Here is a 24,528-nt window from a genome sequence, read left to right as displayed (position 1 = left end):
TAAGGCTTCTGGTCTTCAGCAGTTTATTAGCAGTTAAGTTTTGGGGGAGTTAAAAGTAATACATGGGTTTTTGACTGAGTGGGTGGGTCAGTGCCCCTAATCCCCACATTGTTCAAGGGTCATCCACATATTGAAAATATAGGGCCAGGCACAGTGGCTCATGCCTGTAATCCCAGCACTCTGGGAGGCCGAGGCTGGCAGATCACGAGGTCAGGAGATCGAGACTATCCTGGCTAACGCGGTGAAACCCCATCTCTACTAAAAATACAAAAAATTAGCTGGGCGTGGTGGCATGCACCTGTAGTCCCAGCTACTCGGGAGGCTGAGACAGGAGAATCACTTGAACCCGGGAGATGGAAGTTGCAGTGAGCCGAGATAGTGCCACTACACTCCAGCCTAGGTGACAGAGTGAGACTCTGTCTCAAAAAAAAGAAAAAGAAAAAGAAAATATAAACTAGTCTTCTTGCCGATTAAAATCACTTTCAGGTACTAATGCAAGATGAATGTGTATTAACTATGTTTTACTCCTTAAACCAAAACATATATAGACTTGGAAATTGTCAGTATATGGTATTGCAACACCTAACCCAAAATATATTGGCTCTTATAAAAAATTTCTCCTGCCTGGCATGATGGGCTGATGCCTGCAACTCCAACACTTTAGGAGACCCAGGTGGGAGTATCCTTTGAAGCCAGGAGTTTGAGACCAGCCTGGGCAACATACAGAGACCCCATCTCTACAAAAAGATTTAAAAATTAGCTAGGCTTGGTGGTGCACTCCTGTAGTCCCAGCTACTTGGGAGGCTGAAATGGGAGGATCTTGAGCCCAGGAGTTCAAGGCTGCAGTGAGCTATGATCACACCACTGCTCTCCAGCTTGGATGACAGTGTAAGACAAAAGAAAGAAGAAAAAGAAAGAGAGAAAGAAAGAAAGAAAAAGAAAGAAAGAGAGAGAAAGAAAGAAAGAAAGAGAAAGAAAGAAAGAAAGAAAAGAAAGAGAAGAGAGAGAGGGAGAGAAAGAGAGAAAACAGAGAAAGAGAGAAAAAGAAGAAAGAAAGAGAGAAAGAAAGAGAGAAAGAAAGAGAGAAAGAGAGAAAGAAGAAAGAAAGAAAGAAAGAAGAAAGAAAGAAAGAAAGAAAGAAAGAAAGAAAGAAAGAAAGAAAGAAAGAAAGAAAGAGAAAGAGAGAAAGGAAATTCTCTCCTGAATCATTATTTTTACTGTAGCCCAAATAGTGAAACCAACTATAAAGAGAAGACAGAAAATGGTGTCAAGACTTTTTCTCCCCTTTAGAGATAAAATACCCGTGTTGGTACAGCCTGTTCTTTGTTTAAGTGTGTTGTCATTTCGTATTAGAAAGAGAAATTTAATGTGTGGAGTTTCTCCTGGAAATTTCCTTTGACCTGGCCTCGCTTGGGTTCATTTGATAAATCCACATCTGTTTATTTTTTTATGCCTCTAAATATAGACACACAAATACCAATTTAAACCGTGGGTTCTATCTCCGTGGTTGTCTGAGGCACCTCAAATCCTTATTTTTCACATGGATAGCTTTTGCTCTAGCCAATTTCCTACCTTTCCACAGTAAACAGCCGAGACACATGATCGGTCTTTGAAAGTTTTATCGTGTTTCTTTAATACTAAATGACACAATTTAACACCACCCAGGCCAGCAGCTCTCAAAAAATTGAATGTGATTTTGTTTGAAATGCAAGGATCCACCATTGCCTTCAGCAGCCTTCTATGTGTCCGAGGTCAGGAAGTCATCTTCAAGAAGATAAATCCCACCTAAGGGAAAAAAATAAAATAAACTTTTTTGAGTTTTAGATGTACACATCTGGGCTATCAAAGGGAAACATGAAGGATAAAAAGAAAAAAATCTACCAGCTTCTACGCACCAGATGACGAAAATCTGAGAAATTCTGAATATTCAGCTACTACAGGACAAAAATGAAGCTAAAATACAATGAAATGTGCTCCTTTTCATTTGAAAGACATAAAACCACTCTCATAAAAGGTTAAGGCTTTACAACTATCTATTAATGTTCAAAGCTTTTAAATAGCATCTTGAGTTGTTGAAAAGCATGTCAAGGGATTTTTGCTTTCTACCACGATTTTTCCTTGCAAGGCCAAAAGCATGATCAGTCACTTCTTCCGAGTTGCTCAAGAGTGCATAAAACCATATTAACTCTAGGCACTGTGACATACAGCAGATCTCTAGAACTTACTCATCTCAAGTAACTGAACTGTCGATCAGTATCTCCCTTTTCCCTCTCTTCGCCTTTCCTAGCAACGACCATTCTGTTTTCTGCTTCTCTAAGTTTGTTTTAGATACCTCATATGAATGGTAGATAGGCAAAAACTCACCTCAAACTGTGTCTTCCCTCTACTCTCACACCACAAAAAATCACCAACACAGAAGACTTCTGTGACCAAATGTGTGGGGGTTTTTCCCCCAAACACCAAGCAGTGGACACCAGCCAGGTGTCCTCCAGTTCCGTTCCAAAACCATCTACCCAGAGATAGAGAGCATCAGATCTCACAGGGTGAGGGCTCTGTTCCCAAGACTGCCCCCCTACACACATTAGTCACAAGTCTGGGCTTCTAGAACTTCTGGCTGACCACCTTAGAGTTGGGGTTCCTGCAAACCCCTCTTTGGGTTCAATGAATTTGCTGGAGCAGCTGACAGAACTCAAGGAAATGCTTAATTACACTTACTGGTTTATTATAAACGCTGTTGCAAATGATACAGAAGAGGACGTGTAGGGCAAGATTTGGGGGTGGGAACCAAAAATAAAATTCTGAGGCCCCCCAACCATCTGAATGGACTTTCTCCTGGGTCAGGGGACTCTGAAATGTAACCCAAAAGACTATTTGAAACCATGATGGGAAGTTGGGGTTGGACATGCCTAATTCTACCCCTCCAGCATTAACATCCACACAGACAGACCTTACATCTGATAAGAAACATTTACAATCTATTCTCTCTGAAGTCTGCTACCTGGAGGCTTCATCTGCGCAATAAAACCTTGGTCTCCACAGCCCCTTATTTTAACCCAGACATTCCTTTCTATTGATAATAACTCTTTCAACCAATTGCCAATCAGAAAAAATTTAAATCTACCTATGACCTGGAAGGTCCTCTCCCACTTTGAGCTGTCCTGCCCTTCCAGATGAAACCAATGTGTTTCTTAAATGTATTTGATTGAAGTCTCATGCCTCCCTAAAATGTATAAAATCAAGCTGTATCTCGATCACCTTGGGCACATGTTCTCTTGATATCCTGGGGCTGTGTCATAGGCCATGGTCACTCATATTTGGCTCAGAATAAATCTTTTCAAATATTTTACATATTTGGACTTTTCTTGATGGCAGGGGAACAGGCACAGAGCTTCCATGCCCTCCCTGTGGCACCACCCTCCAGGAACCTACACATGTTCAGCTCTCTGGAAGCTCCCTGAACCTTGTCATCTTGGGGTTTTATTGAAGCTTCATGACATCACCATTTTCTCCCTCAAGGAATAGAGTGGGACTCTCTCATGAGAGTGAAATGGAGAGTTTCCTGACCCCCTTCACAGGACATGCGACAGGGATGTGGTTCATCTGTTTAATCGCTGCTGCTACTCAAACCCCTGACAAGAGAGGGAGCACACAGATGGACAGGTGCAGGGGCCCAAGTGGGCGTGTGTTACAGTGTGCTCTTTTAGCCTTGCCATCTGCGGATGGCTTAGGTTAACCTGTTAACCAGCTCAGTGGACCCTCTGCCTTTTTGCAAGGATGGAAGGCCAGTGTGACAGCTTTCTGTATCCCTGTAGCAGGACAAGTAGCAGACAAAACCCCTCAGGCACTGAGTTAAAGAAGGGCTTTATTCGACCGGGTGCTTTGGCAAGACTCACGTCTCCAACAACTGAGCTCCTTGAGTGAGTAATTCCTGTCCCTTTTAAGGGCTCACAACTCTAAGGGGGTCCGCATGAGAGAGATGAGAGGGTCGTCACTGACTGAGCAAGCAGGGGGTACGTGACTGGGGGCTGCATGCACCAGTAATTAGAATGGAACAGAACAGGACAGGGATTTTCACAGTGCTTTTCTATACAATGTCTGTAATCTATAGATAACATAACCAATTAGGTCAGGGGTAGATCTTTAACTACCAGGCCCACGGTGTGGCGCCGGACTGTCTGCTTGTGGATTTCATTTCTGCCTTATAGTTTTTACTTCTTCTTTCTTTGGAGGCAGAAATTGGGCATAAGACAACATGAGGGATGTTATTATTCCCCCCCTTTGAGACTCTCACTCAATAGTGGGAGTTCTCACTTTCATTCTCACTACCCATGTCTTCTTGCAAGACAGATCGATAGTGATTCATATAGTACACTTGCACTGAAGCATTTTGGTAAACTAAGGTAGCGATGAAGCTTTTTATCATTTGAGGAAGTACAGGTAGCAAACAAGGCAGCAGTAAGCAGGTTCTATTACTATTATAACTCCTATTATAAGAGTTTTAAATCCTCCTAGCACTGGGGACCATTTTCCAAACATGGCCCCAGGATCAAATCCATGCCACACATGCATGGGCACATGTGCCAGTTTTGTCATATCTCTATGTCTTCAACTACTTGCCCTTGATCATCTATGTGTAGACAGCAATTAGTAAGGTTAAATTTCCCACAGATCCCTCCTTCAGCTGCTAGCAAGTAGTTGAGAGCCAATCTATTTTGATAGACAGAATTTCTCATCTGAGTTTCTTGCCAGGCCAGAATAGTCAAGGCTCTGCCAGTTTTATTAGTGATGATTTCTAACACAGCTTATAACCGTATGATTTGGTTGATCATGCAAATGGGGGTCCAGTATCTCCATGAGCCACCTTGTGCCCAAGTAGCAGACCTGTAATATTGTATGATTCTCTCAGGGGGCCATTCATCATCTTTCCAATTTTCTATAGCTATGCTTCTCTTTTCATGGGAAGCATAGACAGGGAAGCCCAAGAGTTCGCCTGTCTTTATAGGCAGTGGGAAAAAAGATGGTTTAATAGTGTCAATAACACAACTACCTGCCCACTGGTCAGGTAATTTGGCATAAGCTCTATGCCCACATATCCAGTATAATCCAGTGAGGGCTGTCCAGTCCCAGTGGGACTCTGGGTGGGTCCACACGGTTTGCAACTTTGGAAACTTACTAAATGGATTCCTCTCTGTGTGATTTGAACTCCACCAAGTGACTGTTTTTGTGGTACCATTATACAGTTTCTGTCCCAGACAACTAAGTCATCCTATGGGGTGAGTGAACTCTTTTCCTTCTCTAGCTATGCAATATTGTCCAATAATTGAGGCTTTTAGGACACAGAAATTATCAGGATGATTCTTTTGAGCCAGGAATTCATCAGGAACTGGGTCTGTAGGTACTAATTCTCGGGCTTCCTATGGCCATTGATCTCCTATTACAGTTCTGCCACATACATAACATGAAGTGACATCGAGAGACTGTGCTACATGCTTGGCTAATTGCAAAAACAAATTTCTTGTTTTTCCTGGAATTTCTGGTACTGGGCGTGGGGGGGACATTTAGTTCATCATAGAAAGTTTGAAACACTGGCTCAGGAGAGCATTTGTAAACTTCTCCTCAAACTAAGATACTTACTCAAGGATCCAGTCCAGCCCCATCGATTCCTAAGGTCACACGCTCCCCTTTTTTCCAGCAAGGATCAAGGAGATTGGTTATGACTAGCTCTAAGGGGTTACATTGTCCCTTAGTGCAGGAAGGGCCATTTTTTCCTTTCTGAAGGTGGACTGGACTCTTCTCATTTTTTATCCAAGTGACCCAAATGGCACAAGACCAGTATCCACATTCATTTCCACACAGTCTTAATTCATGACAAATGTACTTATTTTCAGTCATATAGCCTTTTCCCAACTAAAAGAGCCACATTCCCTTCCTAACTTATTGCTATTAATGACAGTACAAGCATCAGATTTCAAGATTATGTGTTTGGGCACCCCTTTTTCTTCTGTTCTGGCTAATACTTTACTTGTATCATGTATGAGTCCCTACCAGTCTTCAGTCCTAAACCTTATTTCAAAAACCATGGACATGGGAGGCTCAGAGGGGTCATAACACTCATCTGGTAGATCGTTTCCTGGGCTACATACCTTGTACTAAGTGTCATTATATAAACATGTTCCTTTTAAAATTCCTAGGCATTCATAGTAACTATAGAACAGAAAGATTGTTTTAACTTTTTGCCCTACTTCGGTAACCTGATGTATACACTGAGAGCAGTCCTCCATGCAGGGAAAATCAGTGGAAGTGTTTACAAGTCCAAATTATAAGGAAAATGAGTCCCACGATGATCCTCCTCACGCTTCGGCCATGCGTAGACCAGTCAGCTTCTGGGTGTGACTGGAGCAGGGCTTGTCGTCCTCCTCAGAGTCACTTTGCAGGGGTTGTCTGGGCTCCGTTTTGCCTCCCAGGTTTCCTCGGCTGCAGGTTTCACACGGCTGTGGTGGATCCAGGCTGGGATTCCTTCTACCTTTACAGCCGTGGGAGTGGTCAGGATGACGGTCTGAGGTCGTTTCCACCATGGCCGCAAAGGTGCTACCTTCCAGTCCTTGATCCACACGCAATCACCTGGAGAGAAGGGGTGAACTGGGGAGAATAAGCTGATGGGACACCTCTCATTTACCTAAGTTGAGAATGTTTGTGTAATTTTTCCTAAAGCCTGTAGTTGTCGCTGTAATTCAATTTCACCTAACACTAAGGGAGTGCCTGGAAGCCCCCGCAGTATAGGAGGAGGCCTATGATACAGTATTTCATAAGGGGAGTATCCTGTTTCTTAGAAGGAGTGCATCTAATTTTAAACAATACTATAGGAAGGGCCTGTATCCACTTTAATCCTGTTTCCTGACATACTTTCCCTAAATGATTTGTGATAGTCCAATTCATTCGCTCCACCTTTCCGGAACTCTGAGGTCGGTAGGCGGCATGTAGCTTCCAAGTGATTCCTAATGCCTTTGCTGTCTTCTGTACCAAGTCAGCCACAAACGCCGGCCCGTTATCTGAGCTGATTCATAAGGGCAGTCCAAACCTAGGAATAAGATCTTGGAGAAGCATACTGGTTACCTCGTAGGCCTTTTCAGTTCATGTTGGATAAGCCTCCACCCACCCAGAGTAAGTACACACAAGAACCAGCAAATACTTGCTACCTCCACATTTTGGCATTTCTTTTTTTGTTGTTGTTGTTGTTTTTGAGACGGAGTCTCGCTCTGTGGCCCAGGCTGGAGTGCAGTGGCCGGATCTCAGCTCACTGCAAGCTCCGCCTCCCGGGTTTACGCCATTCTCCTGCCTCAGCCTCCCGAGTAGCTGGGACGACAGGCGCCCGCCACCTCGCCCGGCTAGTTTTTTTGTATTTTTTTAGTAGAGACAGGGTTTCACCGCGTTAGCCAGGATGGTCTCGATCTCCTGACCTCGTGATCCACCCGTCTCGGCCTCCCAAAGTGCTGGGATTACAGGCTTGAGCCACCGCGCCCAGCCTACATTTTGGCATTTCTGTGAAATCCACCTGAAGATCCTCAAAAGGAGCTGCTCCATAAGCTTGTATGCTGGGCAGAAAAGTGGGGCCTTGCCTCTCATTGTGCTGTCGGCAAGTAACGCACCATTGTGCTACTGCTTTGGTAAGGGCCGGCAAGTGTGAGATGTGGAAGTACCGGCCTAATTTTTCAAGTGATTCTTGCCCTTGATGAGTGATTTCATGCATGACCAATACAATTGTGGCTCCCAGCAACTGCGGCACAGCTACCCTCCCATCTGGCAGTCTGATCTATCCTTTTATTACTTGCCCCCCTTCTGCATGGAAGAAGTCTTTTTCTTCCTTAGAATAGGTAGGTACCAGGTCAGGTGTTTGAGAGAGTAAGGGGGCTGCTATCGATGCTGGGTAAGGGGTAGACGCTGCTTTTCCAGCTTCTGAATCAGCTCGAGAGTTTCCTAAGGCCACTGAGATGGAGGCTCACTGGTGTCCTCTGCAGTGCGTGACTGCCACCTTCTGAGGTTTCCACACTTCCTCTAGTAATTGTAGAATTTCTTGTTGATATTTTATGTCCTTTCCCCCAGAGTATAACAGACCCTTTTCCTTATATAATGCTCCATGCACTAGGAGGGTTAGAAAGGCATATCGAGAGTCAGTGTAGATGTTTACAGTCTTACCTTCACTGAGTTCTAGAGCATGAGTTAAAGCAATGAGCTCAGCCTTCTGGGCTCAAGTGCCCTGTGGCAACGGTTTGGCTTCAACGACAGCATCCAAAGTTACCACCGCATATCCTGTACATCCTTCTCCTTGTGGATTAGCGAAGCTGCTCCAATCCACATATAACTCCCAGTCTACTGATGCCCATGGCTGGTCCCGAAGGTCAGGTCTGCTAGAATAAACTGAGTCCAACACCTCTACACAGTTATGCTCGACCGGGCTCTCTGATACTGGGAGCAGGGTGGTGGGATTCAGGGTGTTACAGACTTCAATAGTTACGCAGGGATTTTCACATAGCAAGCTTTGGTAGTCGGTTAATCTAGCATTTGTTAGCCAATGATGTTCTTTGGTTACCACAGCACGGGGGGCCTTCGTATTAAGGTTTTGCCCAAGGGTTAGTTTATCTGCTTCTTGTGCTAACAGGGCTGTTGCTGCCAGGGCCTTCGACATGAGACTTCGTCTCAAGAAAAAAAAAAAACTCCTGTTGCTCCAATTATATCAGTGGTTTTCTTGGATAAGGGGGTGACTGGGGTGGTCACTACTGAATGTTCAGCACCAGTATCGACCAAAAACTTCATATCCTTGCCCCCAATTGTAATCCTAACTGTGGGCTCCTTGGGGGTGCTTAAGCCCAGTACCCTTCAGTCCAATAGCCCTTCAGCCAGATTGAACAAAGCTCCCTCGTCTTTATCTGAGGTATTTTGTTCCGAACCACCTTGCTTTTCCTTCTGTTGGGGACACTTATCTTTCCAATGTCCTATTTTCTTACAATAGGCGCATTGGTTACATTGCAAGCATGGGCAATTAGACTGGGTATTCTTCCCGGAACCCCCCTTTCCCTCTCCTTTCAGGGGAATTCCCCTAAGGGCCATGGCCAGTAAGTCAGCGTTTCGCCTGGCCTGGTGTTCGCCTTCCTTATGGCTTTCTCTGTGGCTTGTTGCATCTCTATTTACAAACACTTGATTGGCTATTTCCAGTAACTGTGAGGTATTCATACCCGCAAATCCAACCTGTTTCTGCAATTTTCTCCTGATATCTTCCATGCTTTGACTAACTAAGGCCATGTTAATCATGCGCTGATTTTCAGGGCTATCTGGATCAAAAGGAGTGTACATACAGTAAGCCTCACACAGACTTTCACAGAATTGTACTGGACTCTCCTCTTTTCCTTGGATGACCTCAGAAACTGTATTTATATTTGTAGCCTTTTGAGCCCCTTCCTTTAGACCTTCTATTAATGCCTCACAGTACCATCTTAGCCTCTCCATGTCTGGTCCCTCATTTGCATCCCATTGGGGGTCTGTTCCTGGCAGCTGAATTCTTACATATTCTTGGGGGTTTTGGTAATCGGCTGGGACATGTTCCTCCAGCCACTCAGTTGCCGCCCAGAGCACCCTTCACCTTTCATCTGTATTAAAGAGGTACATGAGCAGCTGGTGGCAATCAGCCCAAGTAGGATTATGAGTCTGTATAATAGTTTGGAGCAAGTCAATTAAAGCTTGAGGCTTTTCGGTGTAAGATGGGGTGTTATTTTTCCAATTGAGGAGGTCAGCAGAGGTGAAAGGTTGATATACAAAGGCACGCCTTTCCACCACGTGTCCATCCTCATCTACCCCAGTATATTGCTGCTGTCTCAGGGGCATTTGGATTCCAGTCTTGGGCCGTAAGCAAGCTGCCAAGGGAGGAGTGTGTCCCGCAGCTTCACTTCCTCTTTTGTCTACTGTGGGTGGTCTAGGAGTGTGGCTATCTGGTGGAGGTGGAGGTGCTGTGGGCTCAGGAGTTGGGAGCCCTTCCTCTTGATAAGGAGACGGTATTGCTGGTACCAGTTCCTGCCATGATTCTTCTGATGTTGGGTCAGACAGGACTTTTGGTGCTGACTTCCCTCGGCAGGTGGAGCGAGGACCTTCCTTAACTAACTGTCCCTTTGCTACTAGTACTGCTGCTGCCTGTCCTCTTAACCACTGTGGGGGGTCCAAAACTAGCTGTAACCAAGGATCTATATATGGGAACTGATCTGGGTACCCTGACTCACAGGTTACCCTGTGCCATACCTTCGAGACAAGGGACCTGTCCAGGCTTCCTTCTGGTGGCCAACCCACCTCTAATGCTAGCCAGTCTATCTCACACAAAGTTCTAAGTTTTCCTGGTGTCATAGTAACTCCATAGTCTCCCTTAAATCCCTTTTTGAAATTTTTCAACATATTTCCTAGTGGAGTGGGCTTACTTTGTGCCTAACCCATGTTTCCTTGAGACAAAACACCATGCTCACACCACACACACCCCACAAAACAAAGAACAGGTAAAAAGGGCACACACACACTTTTTCAGTTTACACCAAACCAGAATCAGAACCAAAATCAGAGCATCAGGAAATCCAAGCCAGGTCAAAACCAAAACCAAAGTATCAAGCAATCCAAGTCATGTCAAAAACAAAAACCAAAGTGCCAGTATGGGCATGCTGTGAGTGATCAGGCTATGCTTCCACTCAAATGGAGTGGGCAAGTTCCAAAGACCAGTCTTACCAAGTTTCAGATGTCCAGACTGCAAGTGCCAGTTGCTTCCTGATGCTCAGCCCCTGCATTGATCCTCCATGGGAGGCTGCCACACACTGCTCTGGCAAGGAGTTCCACTGGGGCCATTGCCTACCTGGGAGTGCTCTCAGGATCTGTGTCACTCAAGCTGGCCGGAGTCCCCCACAGGGTTGCTCCACAGGGCAGGCCTAAGCCACCCAAGGGGCTGCCTTGACCATTCGTTAATTACCTCGCTTCCTGGTCAGGGAACCAAGAAATGTAGCAGGACAAGCCGCAGACAAAACCCCTCAGACACTGAGTTGAAGAAGGAAGTGCTTTATTCCGCCAGGAGCTTCTGCAAGACTCATGTCTTCAACAACGGAGCTCCCCGATTGAGCAATTCCTGTCCCTTTTAAGGGCTCATAACTCTAAGGTGGTCCATGTGAGATGGTCATGATCTATTGAGCAAGCAGAGGGTAAGTGACTAGGGGCTGTGTGCACCCGTAATTAGAATGCAACAGAACCAGACAGGGATCTTCACAGTGCTTTTCTTATTAAAATAACTGATTAGGTCAGAGGTCAATCTTTAACTACCAGGCCCAGGGTGTGGCACCGGGTTGTCTCTTGTGGATTTCATTTCTGCCTTTTAGTTTTTACATCTCCTTTCTTTGGAGGCAGAAATTAGGCATAAGACAATATGAGGGGTGGTCTCCTCCCTTATCCTGAGCTCTTGTCCAGCATCCCAGAACAATCAGGTCACACAAGGACTTAAAAGATGAGTGTGGGGGTTGTATTGAGTGGTGGAGGTGGTTCTCAGCAAGATGGATGGGGAGCTGGAAGGGGAGATGGAGTGGGAAGATGGTCTTCCCTGGAGTTTGGCTGCCCAGTGGCCTATCTCCTCTCCGACCATCCCCAGCTGAACTCCTCTCAGCTTTCAGATGCTTCTTTTCTTCTCTCTGCCGTACCGTTCTGCCACTCTTCCGCTCTTCTGTTTGTCTCTCATCTCCTTCTGGAACCAGGGGTTTGGGGTTTATATGGGTACAGGATAGATGGGTGTGGTGGGCCAAAAGACAACTTTTGGGTGCAAAAACGGGAATGCTTGTTCCCAGTTAGGGCCGCAGGTATCCAGGTTTGAGGGTGACGCCTTTGCCAGGGAGCAGCCCTCTTCTACCCAATATTTCCCTGTTTCCTGTCTGTATCAGGAGGGTCTTGAAACCCACACTCAGAAAGGCAGGGGAACATTAGAATGAAAGGAATGCAGGAGAAGGTGAAAGCCCTGCCCTTGAGGCCTGACACACCCAATATTATGACAAAAGGCTGTAACCAGGGTTATGGGAGTTATGGGCCAGGAACAATGAACAAAAGCCAACATATATTATAACACAACAAATGGAATCATGCAGTATTTTGTACACTTAAAAACTTGTTAAGAGGGGAGTAGATCTCATGTTGTGTGTTCCTCTCACACACATTGTCAGCAAAGAGTCAAACTCTGTAAAGTATTTGAAGGGATTTATTCTGAACCAAATATGAGTGACCATGGCCCATGACACAGCCCTCAGGAGGTCCTGAGAGCATGTGCCCAAGCTGGTTGGGGCACAGTTTGGTTTTATATATTTTAGGGAGGCATGAGACATCTATCAGATACATTTGAGAAATACATTGGTTTGGTCCAGAAAGGCAGGACAATTCAAAGTAGGGGGCTTCCAGGCTATAGGTAAATTTAAACATTTTCTGGTTGACAATTGGTTAAGTTTGTCTAAAGACCTGGGATCAATAGAAAGGAAATGTTCAGGTTAAGATAAAAGATTGTGAAGACCAAGGTTCTTTTGAAGTGTCATAGTGGCAGCCCTTAGAGATAATAGATGACAAACATTTCCTATTCAGACCCTTTAAAAGGTGCTAGACTCTCAGTTAATCTCTTCAGGATTAGGAGGGCCTGGAAGAAAAAGATCTAGCTATGTGAATAGAGATTCTTTACAGATGCACATTTTCCCCTACAAAGGATGGCTTTGCAAGGTCATTTCAAAATATGGCAAAGAAACATGTTTTGGGATAAAATATTTTTATTTTCTTCTTTGCCATGTTACATTATGCTAGAGTCAGATTGGAAGGTAAGTCACAATATATAGGGTTAAATAAAACTCATCTGATGAGAATTTATGGCTTTTAGGGCATGACTCCCAGACTCTTGAGATAGGAATTTGGGCAAGATAAGAAATCAGAGCTTAGTCCTCACATATATACACACACACTCAAGAAAAATCCAAAAAAGAAAAAGGGACAGAAAAAGCTTTTGGAGGTAATGGATATGTTTCTTATCTTGATAGTGATGATAGTATTAAAGAAAGTGACAGTGTCCTTGGGACACAGCAACTCTGGTGACTGTACAGTCAACACAATAAACCTCAGCATTTGCATTGTCATTGAGCTCATTCAAGCTAAGCTATCTTCAGTAGGGACTTTCCCTTCTAGAGACCGCGTGCATTTTTATTTTACCTGTACTCAAACTGACCCTTTTCTCATTTTAATAGTAAAAAGCACACCTGCGGGTAGAGATATAAGATGCTAATGAGACCTGCAGTCCATGAACAAGCATGTACGGCTACTGCGCATGTGCACCCAGAGGACCACCCAGAACATGCTTACTAGCAACACTTCTTTCCACCTCCTTATGAATCATCATGTAAGACTCCCATAAAGGGAGTTTCTCTATGAATAATCATTACTCTCTCACCCTTATGAGAATCCCACCCTGAAATTTCTCTCTCTCAGGGTGTACTGTCTATTCTGCACCAAACTTTCAAAATATTCTTTTTCCTTTGCAATAAATTATTCTATGCTGCATCTCCTTTGCTGTGTGTCTGTTATTTAAATTCTTTGAAACTAAGAAGACAAGAACCGAGGTTTCACAACAGCAGTCCCAACAGTAACACGGGTGCACACATATGTCCAAACTCATCAAATTGTATACAGTAAATATGTGCCTCTTTTGCAGATCAATTATACCTCAATAAAACTGGTTTGTGTTTTTTTTTTAAAAAAAAAAAAAAAAGCTACTCAAGAAAATTTCCCACCAGATGTAAGGATAAAAACACAAAGAACAAACAAAAACAGTGCATTTATATTCACTTGCTAGAGTTTTGAATACTTGGCTAGAACTAATCTTTTGTATCAAGCGTCTGACGGCAACGATGCCCTTTTCCCCAAAGTGCGGGGAAGACCATGCCTTCATTTTGACGCACAGGTGCACACATTCTAGAATCTGATCAGCAAACGAATGTTGGTGCAGCATGCAGAAAATTTGAATAGATAAGATGTATTGATTGGAAGGTGGTGAAACAGGTCTGCCAGGTTTGTTTTGCCTTTGATAATGGATGTCCAAGTTCTTTTCCTTCCTCATCTCTCTGACACATGCAGACCCATGCACTTACCCCTGTTTGCTCGGCCCTCATTTTACCTCAGCGTGAACACACGCGTCCAGCTTCACCCTTGCAGCTAATGATTAAACCCAAAAGTCCCCACTGAGCCTGCGAGATTAATTAGGCTGCTGACTTGGGCAGCTCAGCCCTGCACTGCTTGCTCCCTGAACACTTACGGCTCCAGGAAAGCAAACCCACAGAGCCTTTGCCAACCTCAGCAGGGCAGGCTGTGATCATCCAGTTACTGAGAATAATAGTAGCTCTTATTTTCTAACTGTCGGGGGTTTTTTTCATTCTTATTTATTTATTTTTGTCCAAGTGGGAAAGAACCATGCAGGACTGCTTTGGTATCTGTCTTCCATAGGGCAAGAGCTCCCTCTATCGCTCCCAATTTTTTTTTCTTTTTATCGAAGGCAAACACTAATCAACCCTGTGAAATATTCGTTTGTTTTTTGGCTGTTTGTGAATGCACATGTATTAAAACAATCTGGAGATGCCACAGAGAGGGGTGGAGAGTTTCTAATTCACAGTTTTGCAGAATTGTTCTCTGTATCAAAGATTTTAACGCTCCATCTCAAGAGGCTTTTTAAAACTGTATCTCCCTATTGGATTATCTCAACTATGAAGTTGCTGATACTTGAAGAACATCTCACATAGCTCACAATTTTCCCTCACCTTGATATCATTAATATACCTATTAATCTCAACATCATAATGAGATCATTAATATACATATTAGAATTTTTTAGACTGCATTAGAATAATATAATATCCTAAGCATTTCAACCTTTGTGAATTACTTGAGAATTTAGTTTTCATGGCTCTTTCTTACATATTTGTTCCATCTCTTAAGTTTATTATTTTTAGGGGCCCTTAATTTTTGCAGTCTCACCCTGCAAAATTGTCCAGTCGATGAACAAGTATTTGTGAGTTGTACACAATTTTACTGAGCTACATTTGAGTTTCTGTGATCTGCCAAAGAAACACAAGGAATGTTTCTACCCTCAAAGCAGCGAGGGAGAAAATCATACATGACTCAATTTATTGTGAAAAATAAAATTTTTAAAAATTGAAGCCAATGTAAGTTGGGGACTCAAGAACAACTTAGAGATAGAGGGTGACATCCTTTCAAGAAGAGTAAGAGGAGACTCCTGGGAGGATTGAAGGATGTGAATGCATTTTGTGTTTGGAAAGGATGTATACCATTAGCGGTCAGAGGTGGGCAGTGGTCGGAAGAATTTTTAAGATGCTCCCCACGATTTCTACCTCCTGCTATGGATGCTAAGGATATAATGGGCTAGTCAATCCTTTGATTAAGGTATATTATATGGCAAAGGTAAAGAGATTTTATTGGGTTTTTTTGGTGGGGGATGCCACATGGTAAGAGCATGTTTGCTATTTTTTTAAACTTTTACTTTAGGTTCGGGGCATACGTGAGGGTTTGTTACGTAGGTAAACTTGTGTCATGGGGTTTGTTATACAGATTATTTCATCGCCCAGTTTCTAAGCCTACTACCCATTAGTTATTTGTCCTGATCCCGTTCTTCCTCCCACCCTCCACCCTCAAGTAGGCCCCAGTGTGTGTGTTGTTCCTCACTATGCATCCACATGTTCTCATCATTTAGTTCCTACATATAAGTGAGAACATGCAGTATTTGTCTTTCTGTTCCTACATTAATTTGCTAAGGATAATGGCCTCCAGTTCCATTCATGTTCCTGCAAAAGCCATTAGCTCAGTCTTTTTTATGGCTGCATAGTATTCCATGGTGTATACATACCACATTTTCTTTCATCAGCCTACCATTGATGGGCAAATAAAGAGATTTTGAATGTGTAATTAAGGTCTCTAATCAACTAACTTTGAGTCATGACTTTAAGATGATTTTGAGTGTGCCACACCTAATCAGGTGAGTCTTTAAAAATAAACAGTTTCAAGCCTTCCCTGAGGGAGAGATTCAAATTAATTGAGATTCTCTTTCTGGCCTTTCTCTTGCTGACTTTGAAAAAGCAAACAGCCATGCTTAAAACTCCCTGTGAAGGGGTCCACAGGGCAAGGACCCGGGGTCAGCCTCTAGGAAGGAACTGAGCGTGGTCCCTGGCCAACAGTCAGCAAGAAAACAGAGACCTCAGTCTTGTGCTTTCTTGCTGACTGTCGGTGGGGGACTACACTAAGCTCCTAGAGTGGACTTTTCCCAGTAAATGGACTTTTCCGACTACCTAAGGGAGCTTGAATGCAATCCTTTCTTTAGTTGGGTTTCCAGAAAAGACATAGCCTGGCGGGGCATGGTGGCCCACACCTGTAATCCCAATACTTTGGGAGGCTGAAGTGGATGAATTGCTTGAGTCCAGGAGTTCGAGACCAGCCTGGGCAACTTGGCAAAACCCCATTTTTACAAGAAATACAAAAATTAGCCAGGCATGGTGCCACATGCCTGTAGTCCCAGCTACTTGGGAGGCTGGGGCAGGAAGATCACGTGAGTTCGGGAGGTCAAGGCTGCAGTGAGCTGTGATCTTGCCGCTGCACTCCAGCCTAATTGACAGAGCAAGACCCTGTCTCAAAAAAAATAAGTTTGTACATTTCCAGATATTTGATACACAGTAACAGAAGAGTAATACAATGTAAAGACATCACAGTAGAAGATAGAGGATGTATATTCCGAAGATGGTATTAGGGTGAGCAGTAAGAAGGGTGGGATGGCTCAGTAGGATTTCAGTTTACTGAAGGTTTTGAAAGACCAGAACGAAACTTTAATTTACATCTTCTGACTTTTCTAACCATTTAAACTAGCTCAAACCATCAGTGGTACTTGGTCTTCTCTGTTTATACAATAGCACCATTGTCTTTGAATGGAGAAAGTAACAGTACACATTTGTTTTTAGCTCTGTCTTGGCTACTATCACACATAAAAGGCTTCACATAAATGCCTCCCACTCCACAATAGGCATTTCTTTCCAAAAACATCTCATGTTCTATTTTGTATTTTGGCAAATATCAAGATCTCATAGCACTATGTTAGCACCATGATTGCATTTGAATGGGAATAAGCCTAAATGCCCATCAACATGGACTAGATAAAGCAAATGTGGTACATAGACACCGTAGAATACTTTGCAGCCATAAACAAGAACAAGATCATGTCCTTTGCAGGAACATGGATGGGGTTGGAGGCCATTATCCTCAGCCAACTAATGCAGGAACAGCAAAACCAAAGATCACATGTTCCCACTGATAAGTGGGAGATCAATTATGAGAACACATGGACACATAGAAGGGAGCAACACACACTGGGGCCTTTCAGAGGGTGGAGGGAGGAGGGAGAGGATCAGGAAAAATAACTAATGGGTACTAAGCTTAGTACCTAGGTGATGAAATAATCTGGGCAGCAAACCCACATGACACAAGTTTACCTATGTCACATTCACATGCACCCGTGAACTTCAAAGTTTTAAATAAAATAATTTTTTTTATTGCCACAGCAAATTATTTGATGTTCACCATTGCTGAGTTTATTGAATGTTGTGCTTTCTGTACTAGCTCTGAATTAAGTGGCCTTTTGAGGTTTCTTTTAGCCAAGCTTGGTTTGACATAGAAAATGAAACCCAATAACCCTTGTGTTCTGTAACATAAGGCTATTCTATTTACTAAAAAAAAAAAAAAAATTATTTGATATAAGCTCCTTGTCCATTCAGATTTGGGAATTTTCTTTTTTTTTTTTTTTTTGACAGGGTTTTGCTCTGTCTCTCAGGCTGGAGTGCAGTGGCGTGATCTCGGCTCAGTGCAACTTAGACCTCCTGAACTCTAGCTATCCTCCCACCTCAGCCTCCTGAGTAACTGGGACTACAAATGTGTACCACCACACTTGGCTAATTTTTGTATTTTTCTTTAGAGACAAGGTCTCATTATGTTGCCAAGACTTTTCTCAAACTCCTGGGCTCAAACGATCCTCCTGCCTGGGCCTCCCGAAGTGCTGGGATTAAAGGTGTGTGCCATCGTGTTTGGCCTGGAGGTGAGATTTTTGAAGGCAGTGGATTGGTTCCATTTTAAAGCAGCTAGATTGAGATTTCCAATGTATTCTGTTGGAGCCCAGATACTAGCAGGACTGACATTGGCCACCTACCATATCTTGTAACAAGACTGAGAGAACGACTGCTGAACTTGATTTATTTATGGATGTGCATGTCGTGTGGGCCCAACCATCACCCCTGCTTGGTAATGTCTTCAGTGCCTTCCATTTGCGACTTCTGGACCATAGCTTTTATTCAATATTTCATCTGGTACCTACCAACCCACCCACTGATAACAAGCCTGCAGTCCAGTTTGCTCACGAAGTTAACCGCTCCAGTTTTTAGCTTTATTCAGTTGCTATTGTTGCTGTTGAACTGCTGAATTTTATAGTAAAGATGGAAAAATTAACATCATCTTCCAATTTTTGGTTAGCGAGTACCAAAGTTCTTATATATTTCGTAACACCCAAGATCTACGTTTTGGAGATTTCAGGGGATGATAAGTCAAGGGGTCACATACGCACACACATACACACACACATATACACACATACACACACAAATACACCCACACACATACACTCACACACACACACACCAAAAAAAAAAACCTAGACAGATCTAGACACATGAAGAAATGATTAATATCTCCTCACACCAAGAATGGGAAAACTTCTAGTGGAAATAATGCTAATCTATGTGTCAGGAGATTCAAGTTAATCCTGACTTAGACGCTTTCTAGATATATGACCTTGAGCAAGTCAGTCACCCTTAATTATGTTAAGATTTTACATTTGTGGAAAAAAAATTATAATATTAATATGACCAGGCATGGTGGCTCACACCTTTGATCCCAGCACCTTGGGAGGCCCAGGCAGGAGGATCTCTTGAGCCCAGAAGGTGGAGACCAGCCTGGGTAACATGGTGAAATACTGTCTCCACAAAAAACAAAAAAATAAAATGATGATGCACCTGTAGTTCCAGCCACTTGGAAGACTCTGGCAGGAGGATTACTTGAGCCCGAGAGGTAGAGGCTGAAGACAGCTGTGAGTGCACCACTGCACTCCAGCCTGAGCAACAGAGCAAGACCCTGCCTCAAAAAATATATAGATAGTTAGATATGATGATGAAGAAGGAGCAAGTGGTCATGTGGACAAATTACATATCAATTAAATGGGTAAACAGATTCAACATGTCAACACATTTTGTACAATGCTAAGCCATATAAAAAACGTAAGATTGTGGCATCATTATTAAATAATGGCATTTTATTACCCACATTAAAGCACACAAAATGTTGCCAATCTGGAGAAAAGATGTACTACAATGTACTTCTCAGTTAAAATTTTAAGAGATTGAACGAAGGGATGTCTCAGTCATTCTCACAACAGAGTTTAGCCTTGTAATCTTTCCAAAGTAGAACATAATTTTCTGGTCTCATAAATTTCCCATGAAACTATTTTACTACTTACACTGAAAAACAACATATCCTCTAAATGTATTAGCAGGATCTGTTTTGAGTCATTTATTATGCTTCAAGCTAGAAATGATGTGTAGGTTGATCATTCAAATTTCTGGCAGTCTGTTCACCAATTAAGATGCTTAAATATAATTCCTTTCTACTTTGAGTAATGAAATATTTCAATTGCACAGAGTTTAGTCAATGTAATAAGAAATTTGTTTGAATGTCATCCTTAAAACAGTACATACTCTTTCAATTTTTTTTAATCTACTGAAATTTGCCTTTTTCCCCCTGCTATTCTAAGATGTTCAGTTTGTCTTTATCTGTTAGTTTTAACTCTCTGTTTGTATTTAATATTGTTCACTGGTCTCAGCGTTCTTATATTCTTGCTTAATCTTTCCAGACTTTTCTATTTCATTAGTAATTTTTTAAAACTGGCTTTTGGTTTAATTATCCACTCTATTTTTTCAAGTTTTAATTTCCTGTTACTTTTGTCTGTATATCTTTTTTTAAACTTTTATTTTAGGTTCGGGGATACAGATGCAGATTTGTTACATGGGTAAATGGCATGTCACTAAGGTTTGGAGTACAAATGATCCCATCACCCAGGAAGTGAGCATTGTACCCAATAGGTAGTTTTTCAACACCCCCTAGCCTCTTCCCCCCTAGTAGCCCTCAGTGTCTATAGTCCCCATCTTTGGGTCCCTGAGTACCCAATGTTTAGCTCCCACTTACAGGTGAGCCCATGTGGTATTTGGTTTTCTGTTCCTGTGTTATTAATTTTCTGTTTGTTGTGTTGTATTTTGTTCATTTCTGTTTTTATTAATTTGCTTTGTTGTGATATCTTTTGTGGATTTTCTTGTTCACTGCTTTAAAAATTCTTGAGTTGAATATTTAATTCATTAACTTTCAGTAGTTCTTATTTTCTAGAATATGCATTTAAAGTTATACATTCCCTCTCACTATCAAATTATCTATTTGGGTACAAGCTACTTTCACGTGATGCTATGCTAAATAGTTTGTCATTTTGTTTGTAGTTTTAAGTATTTAATGAGTGAATTATTTAGAATTTTGATTTTAGCCGGGCACGGTGGCTCAAGCCTGTAATCCCAGCACTTTGGGAGGCTGAGACGGGCGGATCACAAGGTCAGGAGATCGAGACCATCCTGGCTAACACGGTGAAACCCCGTCTCTACTAAAAAATACAAAAAACTAGCCGGGCGAGGTGGCGGGCGCCTGTGGTCCCAGCTACTCAGGAGGCTGAGGCAGGAGAATGGCGTAAACCCGGGAGGCGGAGCTTGCAGTGAGCTGAGATCTGGCCACTGCACTCCAGCCTGGGCGACAGACCCAGACTCAGTCTCAAAAAAAAAAAAAAAAAAAAAAAAAAAAAAAAGAATTTTGATTTTACTTTCCAAATGTGTGGGTGGAAAAGGCTACTTCTTATAAATTATTTCTGTTTTTGCATTTTAATTAAAGAATGCTATCTCAATCACATTTAATATTCATAAAAGAAAAACCCTATTTAACATAGTGTGGTAGTGACTTTAAGCAAATGTGCCATATATACTTGGAAAGATATATTCTCAATGCTGGGTAGCTTTAATTGTTCAAATCCTATACCATTTGTCTCTGTGCTTGGAAAGAACCTGATTATCTATGTATTGATATCAGTGTTATTCTTTTTTTAAAAATCTGTTTGACAGATTTCAAGAGAGCATTAAATTTTTTACACAGTCGTGACTTTTAATTTCTCTCTATAATTATGACAATTTGCTTTGTACTTTTAGGGCAATTTTATTAGATTCATATAGGTTAAAGATTATTATATTTTCCCAGTAAATTGTTCCTTTGTTTGAGCAATGAGTCCTGTAATCCCCAGTAATGATTTCTGCCTGGAAGTGGTTTTTCTCATACATTACTATGCCAGCTTTATTTGCGTCATTTTCTCTGTTTTTAATATTTATTTTCAAACTTTTATGTTTTTTATGCTTCACTTGTGTCTCTTTAAATTTTTATTTTTTTGTTCACTCTTAGAAAAAATCTGTCTCTTAAGAGGTGAGTTTAATCCATTCACATTTATTTGTTTATATATATATTTATTTTTAAGGGGACATTTTAGTATCCAAAAGTTATCAAGTTGGGTATGATTTTATTTTCCCAGTAATTTCCTAAATATAACCTAATATTGTCTATACCAAAAAAGGGAGCTTTATCCCCAAGCAAAATCTTAACATTTTGCTTTTATGAGCAAAAGTCTGTATTACCTTACATTTTTTTTTCTTTTTTTGACAGGGGGAATGGGGGCATGGAGTCTCCCTTTGTTGCCCAGGCTGGAGTGCAGTGGCATGATCTCAGCTCACTGCAACCTTGACCTCCCGGGTTCAAGTGATTCTTCTGCCTCAGCCTCCCGAGTAGCTGGGATTAAGGCACGTGCCACCACATTCAGCTAATTTTTGTATTTTTAGTAGAGAAGAGGTTTCACCATGTTGGCCAGGCTGGGCTTAAACTTCTGACCTCAACTGATCCGCCTGCCTCAGCCTCCCAAAGTACTGGGATTACAGGCATGAGCCACTGCACCCAGCTTTACATATGTCTTATATTGATTTTACATATGGTTTCCATTTTCAGGTTCCCAAAGGGACTTACTCATTTTATCTGCAACACTTAACTGTCTGAATGTAACATGCACTAGAATGAAAAATTAATTCTATCACCTTGGAAAGAATGGGGATGGCGGAAAATGTTGACATTGACTATACCCTCACCTAGTGTTCTGATGTTTCCTAAAAGAGCACTGTGATTTGTCCACTGCTGTATCCTTGCAGCTTGGCACAGGCTGGCAGGTTAAAAACGATCTACTTTCTGTAGAAGGACAAGCCTATTCTTTACAGGTAGGTTTTGATTACTACTATTTTATCACATCTTCAATATACATATCTCTTGAATATCAGCAGTTTATTCAGATATTTTTGCAATGTAGCATGGCTCTGGCAAACCCCCAGCTCAACAAACTACTCTAGGAGTCTAGCTAAGGCTACTCTTTACTCAAGCAGGCGTGCTTTTCATTTAGGCATATTTTTGGTAAGCAAGAGCAGATTAATACAGCTGATAGTTTTAAGCACCTTTGACTCACCTATTAGCAAATGATAGGCAAGATACCAATAACTACAAGGCAAACTCAATATAAACTAAATTTGTCTATCATGGGAAAAGGTAATTTAACTAGAAAATAGTCTAAAAAGTACATCTTTTTTTTTTTTTTTTTTTTTTCATTTTTGAGACAGGGTCTCACTGCCACCCAGGCTGTAGTGCAGTGGTGCAATCTTGACTCACTGTAGCCTCTACCTCCTGGGCTCATGTGATCCTCCCACCTCTGCCTTCTAAATAGCTGAAACTACACGTGCATGCCACCATGCACCTGCAGTTCATTTTCATATTTTTTGTATTTTTTGTAGAAACAGGGCTTGTACTTTTTGTAGAGACAGGGTTTCGCCATGTTGCCCAGGCTGGTCTTGAACTCCTGAGGTCAGGCGATCTGCCTGCCTAGGTCTCCCAAATGTTGGGACTGCAGGCATTTGTCACCGAGCCAGGCAAATCCATGTAACATCCTAGTACTTACAGCCTTGTAAACAAAAAGTTAAGACAAAGAAGTTTTCAAAATGTGCTCGACACACCCCAGCTAAGCAAATAGACTTTTTAATAAAATACGTACCTCTTATATTCTTAACTTTATTAGTTCGCCTATGATCATGTGAGGCCCAACATGCCTATAATGAGAATAAAATCTCCAGCACAACCTAGAGTTATAGTCCAATCTTTACTTTAAAATCTGATCTGCTGGCTTAGCGTTTTCCACCAACTTGGGGAGCTGAAACTTCCACAGGCTTTGCAATCGTCTGCCCAGGTGCTGCCTTTGGCAAAAACGCAATTACTTTTGCATCAACCTAATAGGTGTCTTAGCAGCAGCCATTGCAGTCTTTTTAGCTGCTTGCTTAGTCTTTTTTGCTTCTTTATGAGCCCCGATAGCTTGTTCTCATTGAGCCTTTCTAACGTCAATTTTCTCATTCCTCTTGGCCATTATGTCAGCGAGAGATTGTAACAGTAAGGGCCCTCTGAAATTTGTTTGGCCACTTCTTTTCTGTTGAATTTCTTCCAATTGTCCTTTTTTGTGCTTCCTTCTGTAGAGGAGAGTCCAGTTTACCTGCCAAGGATTCCTCTTGGAAAGGAACGCCAACTCGCATTTTGCTTTAAGACACTGGAAAACCTTCCCATCGTTGGTCCTGGCATAGCGCCTCCCGTGTCTGGGGTAGATCTTGTACCCTCTGAAACTGCAAACCTCCACATTCATGGCAGCATCTCCAAGGGAGGAGAAAAGATGGCAAAGAGAACTCCATTTATTCTTATATCTGATATATTGGATCTTATTTTCTCCTGCTTATTTTGTGTCTTCCATTTACCAAATGCTCTTCATTTTCTTCTTTGCTACCTACTCTTGAATTGATTGAGTTAAAATCTATTTCTATATTCCCCCTCTCCTTATATGAAAGCTACATGCTCTATTTTATTTCACTCTTTTCCCTTAAAAACATGAGTGTGCATTATTAAAGGGCTAGAGTTAAGTGATACTTTAGTGACACATCCGTATGGCTCTCAAAGTGCTTCTATTTGACAATCCCTACTATCTGTTCCTGGATTTAAATACTTTATATAATGAATAATGGAAGTGCACCATTAAAATAGCTGTACTGTGCTTTGTTAATTTCCAAGTTAATCCAATAGTTTTTTTAGTATCATCATAATCAATATGAAAACCTAAAAATCTAGCTATATGGTCTTTTCTAGAGAGATTTCAACACTTCTCTTAGATTGCTTTTTTTTTTGAGATGAAATATAATA

The 24,528-nt window shown here is 42.1% G+C and overlaps 1 pseudogene; it reads right to left on the bottom strand.

The window, feature by feature from the left end:
* Positions 1–23,474: 23,474 nt before the first annotated feature.
* Positions 23,475–24,312, bottom strand: LOC100427676 (large ribosomal subunit protein eL24-like; annotated as a pseudogene).
* Between the last annotated feature and the right edge of the window lie 216 nt (positions 24,313–24,528).

Source organism: Macaca mulatta, chromosome X, assembly GCF_049350105.2.
Source record: "Macaca mulatta isolate MMU2019108-1 chromosome X, T2T-MMU8v2.0, whole genome shotgun sequence".
In the NCBI taxonomy this organism is placed as follows: domain Eukaryota; kingdom Metazoa; phylum Chordata; class Mammalia; order Primates; family Cercopithecidae; genus Macaca; species Macaca mulatta.
The sequence above is the reverse complement of the archived record's forward strand: the minus strand, read 5'-3'. Positions and strand labels throughout refer to the sequence as shown.